At 45.4% G+C, this 12,354-nt stretch overlaps 1 protein-coding gene across 1 annotated transcript in view; it reads right to left on the reverse strand.

Annotated features, from left to right (window-relative positions):
• LOC121837973 overlaps positions 1–12,354 on the reverse strand; it is a gene marked incomplete at its 3' end in the record, with an annotated part of 49,891 nt that overhangs the window by 9,982 nt on the left and 27,555 nt on the right. The gene's annotated exons all lie outside the window — the stretch shown is intronic.

Below are 12,354 nucleotides of genomic sequence, written 5' to 3' on the forward strand. Positions count from 1 at the left end.
CGGAGAAATTGAAAAAAAGTGTGAACCCGAAGGGTGTTCCTTTTTTGCTTCATTAGCCGTTTCAGCATTTTGATGTGCATAATTTATTTGGTTTATTTTTCAGTCCGAAACGAATGAGGACAGAGATGGTCACATAATTACCATATGGGATATACGCAGAAGCAAGCGTAAACATAGCAGGTCAAACAGCTTCCAAAGAATAAAGGGGAAATGAGACAATTAGCTTCTGGTGCTTTACGAGTGTACGACGACCACCGCGGCGTCTATGTCCGAAACGCCAACTGTGGAAGTTGTGTTCGCTCGAGGTTAAAGGCCGACGTACACTTCGCGCTTTCCACTTTTCCACTTCCCCTCCTTTCCTATATCCTCTCCACTTTTAAGCTTGTCCCAACTTGGCTCCCCTGGCAGATTAGGAGAGGGGAGCGCTAACAGGATTATCTTCCCTGCAGAAAACCGAGGTTGTACGTCGGCCTTCAACCCATCCGCCGCGCTGCGCTTTCGCCGCTTCGCGGCGACAGTCTGCGGCGGCTCGTTACAAAAATGTGAACTCATTTGGCCCACCCGAAAACGCCGCTTCATGGCGTCCGACTATTCGCTAAAGTGTCATTCGATAAAACGTGGGCGTTCGCTAAAACGTCATTCGATCAAGTGAGTGCCTCCCTTCCCCCCGATGCCTTTCCCAACGGAGCGGTTCCTTGAAACTGTGCGACTGCTTTCCTTTTTAAATGACAAGACGCAGCCAGACTACCTAGATAAGGACGCTAATAACAACCACTGGGAAATTTTAGGAGAGGAATTTGGAATTACAAGTGAGTTTCTCCGTGGCACTGGTTGCATGTCGTCTGTGTTGTGACGGATGTCGTGTTGATTTGGTGACACTATCGAAAGTAGCCGTCATCTCTGGCGCGCCGCCGGATCAGCAAAGCCCCGGCGGCGCGCCAGACCTGTCCTGTCCTTCGGTGTTTCGGTAGAACCAACTCGGCCGGACCCAAAACCTGCGCCTCCTACCCTTGGAGCGCGGCGACGTAGCAAGATCACCGAGCAGGCTAGGATAATCACATTCACGCTGATCACCAGGTCATTATGGACTCCTACCATGTAGGCAGCGAGTGCGGAACGGAAGAATGTAACGAAGAGCAGACGACGAAAGAGCGGGAAATCCGACGGGAGGTGCGATCGCGGGATCCAGTGCTGTCACGTGACGCCTGCGAAACGGAGGCCAATGTGGACTCCTCGCGTTGGGACGCCGCGCGGCGCTGCCGCCCAACGGCGCCGCCCGGTGGCGCCGCCCGGTGGCGCCGTCCACGCTAGTGTGGTCAGGCCTTAAGATGGCAATTTCTCCATGTCCGTGGCAGTGGGTTCTGATTTATATAGTAAAAAAAAAGGTAACTGTAACGCCCTAAACAGTTAGAATTACCCAATAAAAAAGTAACAGTGTTACAGTTACAAGTTACCAGTATTAAAGAGTAACGCGTTACAGGTGAACGTTACCGGAAGAAGTAACTAGTTACCGGTAGCGCGTTACTAGTAACTAGTTACTGTCCAAGACTGGCGTTGAGGAGAGGAGGGCAACACGTGTACCTCGCTCTCCTGGTCATGTTCACGTCTTTGCATTTGTTTGCCGCGATTTAGTGGTGGGTGAATTAGAAACATAAAGCCGTTTACAACTCCCTGTGACCAGTCTTGGGCAGTAACTAGTTACTAGTAACGCGTTACCGGTAACTAGTTACTTTTTTCGGTAACTTTTACCTTTAACGCGTTACTCTTTAATGCTGGTAACTTGTAACTGTAGCACTGTTACTTTTTTATTGGGTAACTGTAACTGTTTAGGCCGTTACAGTTACGTTTTTTTTACTATATAAATTAGAACCCACTGTCGCGGGGAAATTGCCATTTCGAAGTAATTTTCTCCAAACTCCTCGCTCAGAAAAAAAAAGAAATGTGGTTACGGACTAAACAAACAAAAAATTGCCTGGTTTAGCCCACTACCTAGAATGTACGACGGACGAGTCAGCACGAAACCGGGAGATAAAGGAAGCGGCGCCCGCGGTGGTAGGGGTGGCAAACAATGTCTGTTTCGCTGGCTTTGGCTCACTCTTCTCTCGTGGGGACCATCTGCGGGTGTCGGTAGTCGTGCGATGTCTCCGAGGATTCCGTCTGGGCTGTGTCTGGGATATGTGCTTGCTGTTGTTTTTACACCCAGCCGTTCGCCGTTTCCTCATTCCTATTAGTTTTCAAGGAAACCGTCCCCATAATGTGCAGGAAGCCGGCGCTTGTTCAACTTATTCATTCTCTTCGAAAGTCGGAGCCGTTCGAGTGAACACGACTTCCACAGTTGGCGTTTCCGTAGACTCGTAGAGCACCAGAATCTCATTGTCTCCTTTCCCCTTTTATATTTTCGAAGCTGTTTGACCTGTTATGTTTAGGCCTGCTTCCGAGTGTATTCCTCCCATAAGGAGACTATGTGACCATCTCTGTCCTCATTCGTTTCGGAGTGAAAACTAAACCAAAACGATTATTGACGCGGGCCGATGACAATTTAAAAAAAACGGTTGATTCTAAGTTATAACAATTATTGCAAATAAATTATGCACATCAAAATGCTGAAACGGCGAATGACGCAACAAAAGAAACACCCTTCGGGTTAAATCTTTTTAATTTCTCAGTTTACTTTTCTTCTCATTATAGTGTAACAAATAAAATAATATTGTTTTGATTTGAGATTCTTTGTGTCCAATTTTTGTACTGTAACGAGAAAGTAATGGCGTTCCTGTTTTTTCAGTAACTGTAACTGTAACACGTTTCGTTTTGAATCCGGTAACTGTAACTGTAACAGAGTTACTTTTTTCCCTTAGGTAACTGTAACTGTTACACTGTTACTTTTTACTGGTAACGTGCCTCATGACTGCCTGTGACACCGGATTGGAGCGCAGCTCTCGAGGAGGAGGATGGAAGGGTACTGAGGGGAGGGTGTACCGTTCCTCCCTCCTCCTCACCTCGTCATCCTGCCTGCTACTCCGCCACGGGGGACATGTGTCCTCACGTGGCCCCCCTGAGGTCACGTGACCCCCTCTGAGGTTAGGAGACCCCACTTGAAGCCACGTGGCCCCCGAGAGGTTAGGTGACCCCCTGAGGTCACGTGACCCAACCTTAGGTCACGTGGCCCCCGTGAGGTAACGCGATATCACGTGACCTCACTGTTACGCCGACGCTGACGGCGACGGCGACGGCGACGCCGCTTAAGCCGGAAACGGGCTCCTAAGAGCTGTGTTCTAAAATACCTCACTGTAAACGTTCGCAAGTACGGCCTCTGGGTGCCGCCCTCTTGCTGCTGGTGTGGGTAGATCGACTGATGGTCAATCACTGCTGAGGCGTTTCCACGGTTGGAGGCGTTCCAACCAAGATGGATGGAATGATGCTAACGGCTTTTCCCTTCATATCGGGCGGTAGCTTGCGCTACCTAGCCGAGAAGTTAAGAACAAAAACATGATTTCTTTCCTTCGGCAATTTGCTTCCCTCTGCAATTTCGTAACTCTCACCAGGCGATGTCGGATATCAACCAGGCGTTTTTTATCCACCATGGCCATAATAGCTTTCGAAGCATGGCCGCTTGCAAACGTCTGTATCACGCGCTAATTGTTCGGCCGAATAAATGGATTATTTCTTACTGCCTGACAGTAATATCATGCTTTTAATTGGTTCTTAATGTTTTATTCTTTTTGCCTTTTGTACCTTACTAATTGTGATTATGTTCAACGGTCTGACACCGACACACTGCACAAAACAATATTTGTGTCCGGTAAGACAATTCGCCCTCTAGACCAGCCGCTTTAGCGATCATAAAGAAAAAGCCTTAAAATTCCACAAGTTTTTGCCGTTTCAAATACGATTCGTCGCCTTTCAGCGCGCGCCCCTTACAAAAACTTTATATCTGGCCAGATCTGAAGATTTCAGATATGGCCATATAAAATATTGGCCACATATAACCTGATATGGTATATCCGCAGATATAGCCCCATAATGCCAGATATAGCCTGATACCCCTGGCGAGGTATGAAAATCCCAGATCTGACTAAGTAAGGAAATTGCAGATCTGACCAGGCATATCTAAAGGACACAAGCCTGAAATCAGCACTTTATATCTTTTTGTTGTCTACAATTCTCCCAAGTGCCCCGGCCCGCACTCGAGGAATTATCACCTTATTGATTGCTACCTTCGACCAATTTTATGGTTCCACAGTTTTGAGTGTAATTCATAGTCACCCTGAACAAGTGTCCCATAGGCTCAAGCACTTGTCACATCACTTTTAAAATTTCCCGTCAATGGCTGCGCTTATGATACTCTGCATTCTGTGCAACCTTCAACGAGGCTGAGCCACCGAAATCTCTTACCATATTATCATTCTCGTGATTGTTGTTTAAGCAGGAATTACTTAAAAGCCGAGAAATCACAACAACCAAAAGAGGGATTTAGCTCAGATTCAGCGGAACTGTTAATGACATTTTTAGCGTTTCTACTTTAAGATCAGCGTCTTTGAAGCTGTACGAGAATGATAATAATGTAAGAGATATGTCTGCAGCTCATCCAAGTTGAAGGTTGGACGGATTGCACAGTACACTCCAAGAAAAAAAGGAGGAGAAAGGTAGCAACAGCGACTGTTCCTCCTTGTAGCGGACAAGTTGCCCAGAGAAGGGAGGAACGGAAGTTTAGATGAAAGAAGGGGGGCGAATTGCTCCTTGTTCAGTTGGCGCAGGGGTAAAATATCGCGCTACTGACCAAGTGGTCAAAGGTTCGATCCCCAGAGGAGGGGGTATCTTTTTCTTTTTTTTTTTTCGTAAAGTTTTTTTTTTTTAATTTTTATTTACCAAAACACACATAAACAAACCCAGACCGATGAAAGGAAAATTAAAGTCCTTATTATCCACCGATACGTTTTCCTCCTCCAGGCAGACCGGAGAAAGCTTTCGCCCTCCGACTCATCTTCTTCCGGTTTCGTTTTCAAGCACATCGCGCACGTTGTTTAATAAATTAATGTTGAGTTGATTGAGCTTCAGCGGCAGCGAAGGGCGCCTGTAATTCCGTCTTCTAGTCCAAACGTGCGGAACATTTCGGTTTCATTGACGTTTTTACCACTAATTTTATCAAACGAGCTAACGAAGCCGCTAGAAACAGCGAAGTTCCGGAGCAGTGCCAGCAGCGCTACATACACTGGGTAAGACGGCCGTCTCCGATTTGCGGGACACACGCGGAACTACAGCAGCGAAACCACGAGGAACTGTGTCGACGTTCTCGACGGTATGGAAATCGCGGGAACTGCGTCCAAGGCAGGCAGGTTTTCCTGCCGGCTGCCTGGGTGCCTTCTGTGCCGAGTTCGGTTCTGTTGTCCCGTGCCGAGTGCCAACCGGCGTTCAACGTGATTCTGTATTTCTGCGTGTCAGCAACATCGTCAACGTGGTTCTGTATTTCTGCGTGTCAGCGACATCGTGCTGGAAGTGTTGTGGGTTGTGAACAGAAGACTGGAATTATCGCCGATGTGACCGTGTGTTCGCGTTTCAGTGGTGTAACAACAATATGAGTTGACGTAAACTGTCGGGAATTTATGCCGCTGGTTGGGCCGTGATCGGAGGGGGCGGGGTGTCGCAGGATGACATTCCGCTTTCCATTAAAGAGTTTGAAACCAATTTAGGGATTAGGTGCAGTCGATCGACGTGTGGATAGTCATCTTGGAAGGCTGGTCTGAACGGTAAGCTCCTATCGTACAGTGGCCAATGTGACTGTCGGTCCTTGAGAGTGATTGCGCTCTGGGGAAAAGACTGAACAGTACGAAAGTATGACGGAAAGTACGTATATTTACAATGGAAGTTTAGCATAAAAAAAACACAGGTAAAATCAAAAAAAAAAACGCTGTCCTTTATTTTACTGTTTAAATATATTACGGTTCCTGTAGAAACTGCCCTCCAAGTGGCGCGCTGGGATGAGCGCTAGAAGTTTTCGAGCTTGCAACGGCGTAGCTCCGTACACTTAACAGTTGCCGCCAGTCGCGGCTTTGACTGCATTCAAGTTGATCGAAAAGCGATTTCTCTGCCCGTGAAGCATCACTTCCAGCTGAGTGAATATCCGCTCTACAAAGATTAATTCAAGACGGCAATTGCAGCCGTGCGCGAACAGCCCGAATAGAAAAACAAACACAACAATATAAATACTGGCTACGATGGGCCGTGCGGGAAAACAAACTCATGGCTTGGAACCACATTGGAGCGGCTCGATTTATTGGCTTTCAAATAATTACGGCATGATCGAGCGTTTTCATTTTAATAAGAGATTCATCCCCTGAGCCATTAAAAATAGTCTCAGATGTATGCCCTATCTGGGAAAAATATCAACATGCTGGGAATATTTTTTATTGCTTAGGGAGTCACCGAAAAGTTCCGTACGTTCAAAACGACCGGTATAAACGACGGAAACGCAGAGCACGGGAGTAGTGTTCGGGTTAGTGTGCAGTTGTATTGATGTTTGTATGTGCGACGCATGTGTATGCGCCTAATATATGTTCACCTGATGCTTGTAGCCTTGTAGTGTGTGTAACGTGTCTACATGTGTTAGAGATTCCCGAAGAACAGGAAACGCAATTGTGACGTAAAAAAATAAAAATATTTTTTTGCAAAAACATGAATTTGGCGGTACCTAGCGCCACCTAGCCTAGCTACTTGCGATTACTCTGCTTGACCCTGCTATCTGGTGGCAAGCGATTTAACATCCTTTTACGCTACGCGGCTACGCCAAGATTTCGTGTTACCGTGCTGAGGTAAGCCAAGAGGTTGCTTCAGATCTGCTTTTTTTTTTTTTAGAGCGGCTTTTGGTTTTGCGGGCGAATGATTTTCACTCCTCCGTGATGTGCGGTTGACTCAACGGTTGACGAAGGAATTGTGGCTCGAGGAATAGCAAAGGTAAGACATAAAGTGTGCGAACTGGGTGCTGGTTGTCTCCGTTGAACATCGCAGTGCTGACGATGAGAAGACTGTGACTGCATGCTTTCGAAACGTAAGTTTCTTTACCTGCAGGGGTAAAGAAACTTCGGAAATAAATACAGTTCGCGGAAAGCTCGTGTTACGTTTTTATTTGCTGCTCCTCTCGCTTCGTACAATAGACTTAGTGTATCGTTAAGCCTTATCGAACTCGATTTGCTCGATTCGTGGCCGCCATAATGAGATGCAGTCGACGGAGGAACTTTTGCTCCCCTGCTTAAGGGACGAAAGTTTCTCCCTTTCTGAAGGAACATCTGTGTCAAGAGCGTTCCTCCCTTTAGGGAGGACTATACTGACCCTTTTTTGTAAGAGTGTACTGACCTTGGCGAGACATTTTAAAAGTGATATGAGAGGTACTTGGGTTCTGTACGACACTTGTTCAGGGTGACTCCGAATTACACTCAAATCTGTGTAGCCATAGAATTGGTCGAAATTTTCCATCACTAGGCAGCTGAAGAAACGCCGTTCCCATGATTCCTCGAGTATGGGCCGAGGCGCTTGGGGGATTTAGCAAATTGCGTATTCGGGCGTAATGTTAACACTTTGAAATAATTAAGCTACATTGAAATCCTCGTGAAAATTAGCACAAATAATCCCAAACTTAGGCTTGCTAATGCTGAAGTTTGGGATTATTTGTGCTAATATTTATTTGTGCCAATATTTAGCTCGCATCATTCACAGTTAGCTACAGAGACATTTTTTTTGTACTTTTTTTAACTTTTTAACATAAAGAAAACCGGCCGCCAGATAAAGCTGTATATACGCAAGATAAGGCTGTATATATGCCAGATAAGTCTGTATATATGACAGATAAGTCTGCATATATGCCAGATAAGTCACTACATAACCATGTAATGTTTGGTATGCCCATATATGGCCCAGATATAAGATTTCCATACGGGAGCGCTTCCCCAACTATACTCTACGGGGGTGTTGCCGCCTGTCGGTGCCTTCAGCGAGGGTCTTTTTGTGGACATTGCGGACGACGGACCAGCCACCGAGGGGCGAGCCAAAGGCAGTGACGGTCGTCGCCTGTGAGCGCGCGGACGGGCTTTCGAAAGGGTCACATCGCTGCAGTCATCGGCAGCCGTGTAACACCCGTTTGAACAGCTTCAGAGTGCGCTCCACGCCGTCCCTCTATCAGTCGAAGGCCTGCCTTCACCGCACTGGGGCGTCCGAAAGCTCAAGCTATTGCGCGGGAGCGCTGGGGCCACCATGCGGACGCCCTCCAGATGCAGTCACCGGGGCCGCAGAGCGGGCTTATGAGCAGTGTTATAGGCGTTACCGAAAATAAGTAACAGAGTACGTTACTCGCAATGAAAGAAACGCGTTGCCGACCTATGTTACGTCAAAATAAAAATAACGCGTAACCGTTACCGTTATTTATAAGAAGTGACGAACGTTAGTTTAGCGTAACTTTTTTTTTAATTTTGAATTAACGCGTCTTACTCTTTTTACGTTACACGTATGCATATGCATATGCGTACGCAAGAAACATGAGATCAATACACAAATTCAATATAATGACCATGTGTTTTTTTACGGTTGCACATAAATACTCACAAAAAGAAACGCCAAAAAACGCAAAAAAAACAAGCAAATTTAAACGCTTTGGTGCTTAGAAACACGAAAACACTAGAGTATAATTTTGCTCAAGTCTTGCGAAGATATTTAACTTGTAAGGTTACTGTTACCCGTTAGTCGGAATAAGTAACGTAAGTACTCTTTTGAATAACTAATGAGTACGTTACGAAGTTACCAATAAAAGTAACGCATTACCGGTAACACCGTTACAAATAACGAGTTACCGCCAACACTGCTTCTAAGCAGCTTTCGAACTGCCGTCAAGTGCGCTCTCCAAGGCCTTCATCAACATCAGAGTATCCCACTCTTATGTTTACCCAACACTTGCTGCGGTCCTCGACTCTTTGAACACAAAAGCACTGCGCCACGTTTTAATCAGTGTGTCGAACCGGAACCGAACCGAACCGAAAACCGGAACCGAACCGGTATTTTTTCCGGAACTGAACCCGAACCCGAACCGTTATATTGTTATCGCGATGAACCCCAACAGGAACTGAACCGAAAAAAAAAACGGTTACCGGCTCATGTCAAAACGGTTCGGCCACGCGCTGTTGACAATGAATGTGCTATCAATGCCATTTGTTTTTTAAGTGCCGTCAACCGACACACACCTCGCTTACATATTTTTCTTCTCCACTCAGTCTTAGGAATATAAACGCTGCATCCATGAATCTTGACAAACGCTGCATCCATGAATCTTGACATAGGAACCAGTATCGCGCTGGTCGCGGCTTGCACGGAAAAAAGAGAAATGGTAGCCTGTGCAAAAAAAAAAAAAATCGCGTTACGGGATTTCATTCTCCTACAATCTCGTAAATCTTAAATGCTGCTGTGTGCTCATTTCATAACACGTTTCTAGAACGCGCGAGTTCTTGAAGCTTGCTTCCATCGGAATGAGAAAAGAAAAGGCTGTGGAGTTTGATAATAATGCATCCGGTTTCGTATAGGCACTTAGAAGCTAACATATTTGTGAGACAGTGAACTCTTCTATTTTAATATTTATCCTATTACGTCCTTCTGGCGTTGCGTTCGGTGACGTGTTTTTCATATTCCGTATCTTGTTTAATGAAAACTTCTTTAAGGGTCTAATTTGAGTTACCGAAGGCTAGTTCAAATAAAGAAAGCTGTATTTTCTCCCCACTGTTCCTTCAATTGCTTACACGCCGAGGTGGCGGGATAGTTAGCGAGTTCTACTTGTAAGTGGGTTTGTAAGGAGGTCGCGGATTTTACAGCTACTGCGCCGGATCCAATTAGATGAAGTCCGAATGCGTAAATGTCGGTGAGGTAACCTTTGAGTGCACATAAAGAAACCATTCCTGGTAGAAATCCTTGAGCCATACACTACGATGTATCCCGTTTCGTATGTGCTGATTTCAGATGTTTTATTTGTAATTTATTTTGATGTTGCAATTTGTCATTTGCCGAACCGGTTCGCGAACCGGTTCGCGGATCGAATTAATCGAACCGGAACTGAACCGGAACAAAATAAATTTACCTGAACCGTAACCGTAACCGAACCCGTATTTTTTTCGGTTCGACACACTGGTTTTAATAAAATTAAAATATGAAAACGAGGGTGAATTTGCGTTTGGTCAATTGCAGATATTTTAGCTGCCATTGCTGATAAAAAAAGGTTTTGGCTGCGTTGTATGCGAGCAGCTAAAAACTTAACATAGCTCGGCGAATTTTGTGCTGCGAGGAACAGGGTCAATACCCTCGTACGCTTCGCTAAACGGCGCTATTAAAAAAAAGAAAAAGGTTATCAGAAAGTCGTTTTATTATTTCATAAACTTTATCATTTGCCAAAGGTCTCACAGGCCACCACAGTTAGCACTCAATTGACGACGTCATATACAAGAAGTTAGCCGACAATAGTAAAAAAACTAAAAAAGCATAACGTTTTTTAGTTTTTTTTCTTTGCTACCTCTTCAGACAAATTGCGCAGTGGCCATATTCAGGAAGGAACCTCGAAAGGTGCAAATTGCCCTTCTGTTATCTTTATGATCGGGATGAAGGTTTACAGTCGACTCTGTTTAGTATGAAGTGAACTATATCACATGAAGCCGATGGAATTACCGTTGGTTTTCTCGAAAGCATACTTGCGTCTTTGAACCATGTTTTTTTATGCTTAACGGCTTTATAAGGGCAGTCTTTGAACCATGTTTTTTATGCTTAAAGGCTTTATAAGGGCAGGTGAGTATACGAAAGTGTTGAAAGTGACATATTTTTAGGGGCGGTAGACTAACTTTGATGGAGAATTACCGCCCCATATCATTATTGCCTGTCTGAGGCACGTTTTAGAAAAGCAACCTATTTTCAGTAATGAATAGATTTTTGTACAACCACCCCATGATATCAGAATCGCATTACGGTTTTGTACCTGAGAATGGTACGCTGCTGTTCTTAGTTGACGTCGAAGATTATTGTGTTTGCGCGTCTCAAAAGCCTTTGATACCGTTAATCACTGTATTCCGCTGCGTAAATTATAAGTTTGAGTTTGGGGACTGTTTTATTCACTATTGTCAGATATGTCATATGGACTATCACCGTGTGTGCAAGTGCGCCAGGAAGTGAATAACCTTTGTTTTCTGTAAGCGGGGCTTCCACAGTGTTCTGCGCAATTGCCCATTTCATTTATATTCTTTTCAGCACTAGTTCGGGCGCACCCGACGCTACGAGCTATTGGGACCAAAAGGAGTCTTTTTTGTTTGTGATTGGTTCAGCAATGAGAGAACACGTACATAAACACGACGAACATCTTGATGCTATTTTTCGAATGCTGTCTGGATGGTCCCCTCAGCACGTAACGTCGGCTGTGTATGCACGTAAGGTAAGACGAAGTATAACATTTATGTCGACGATCTCGTTTCTCTCATTTCTGGATGCCTGTGTTATCCAAACGCTGACGACACTTTGTTGGTTTTTTGGCATATAACTATTGAAAGCGCCCTTAATAATTTGGAAACGAATGTCAATAAGGTTAAGCATAGGCCTAGGCATGTAATCTTTTGAAGGTGAATTTGGCATACATGTGTACTCAGGTACGGGGTGACTGTGTTTACTCACGGTGCAGGGCTGCGGCATGCAGAGGTGAACAATATTCGCCAATGCATTTTGAAAAGTGTGCCATGTGATGGACCTTTTCCGAGAAGCGTTCTGTGCACGCGCAAGCGCCCGATGCCAAGCGGCGGAAGTCGGCACGAAAAATCGAGGAAATTCGGAAGGAGGCTGTGGATCAGCGAGTAGAACAAATAATTGCAGCACATATCTAATTGTGTTACACAAAAAAGAAATTGGACGGAAAGAAAAACACGACGTTTCCGTGGACGCCACGGATGCCCCTCTTGAAAGTCACGTTGGGCACGCGCCGCAGCTCAGAGAGCAAAGAAACTGGTAGCGTAGCTCCCATTATCGATTGGTAGAGCAGGTAGGTCACTTCCTCAATTTTTAGTTCGTGCAGCCACCGCCTGGTGGCGTCGGTATGTGGAAAAGGTCCATTCAGCTTTCTTTAACAGCACGAATATTCTTAGCGATATCGAAATGTCACATTGTTATTCCTTATACTGGAAAGCAGTCGTACTCCAGTTTTTTGAACGTAGGACTCTCGTTTCGTATGGACCGTCTCGCACTTTAAGACTAGGCCGTCCGTTTTAAGCGTCCTCGCTGTTTCGCGAGGTATGGGATAGGAACTCGAGCTTATTATGTTGCGGATATTTTCGATCAGCTCCCAGCGTCTGCCTTCCT

This window comes from Ixodes scapularis, unplaced genomic scaffold (assembly GCF_016920785.2).
Source record: "Ixodes scapularis isolate PalLabHiFi unplaced genomic scaffold, ASM1692078v2 PGA_scaffold5__190_contigs__length_132052651, whole genome shotgun sequence".
NCBI lineage: Eukaryota > Metazoa > Arthropoda > Arachnida > Ixodida > Ixodidae > Ixodes > Ixodes scapularis.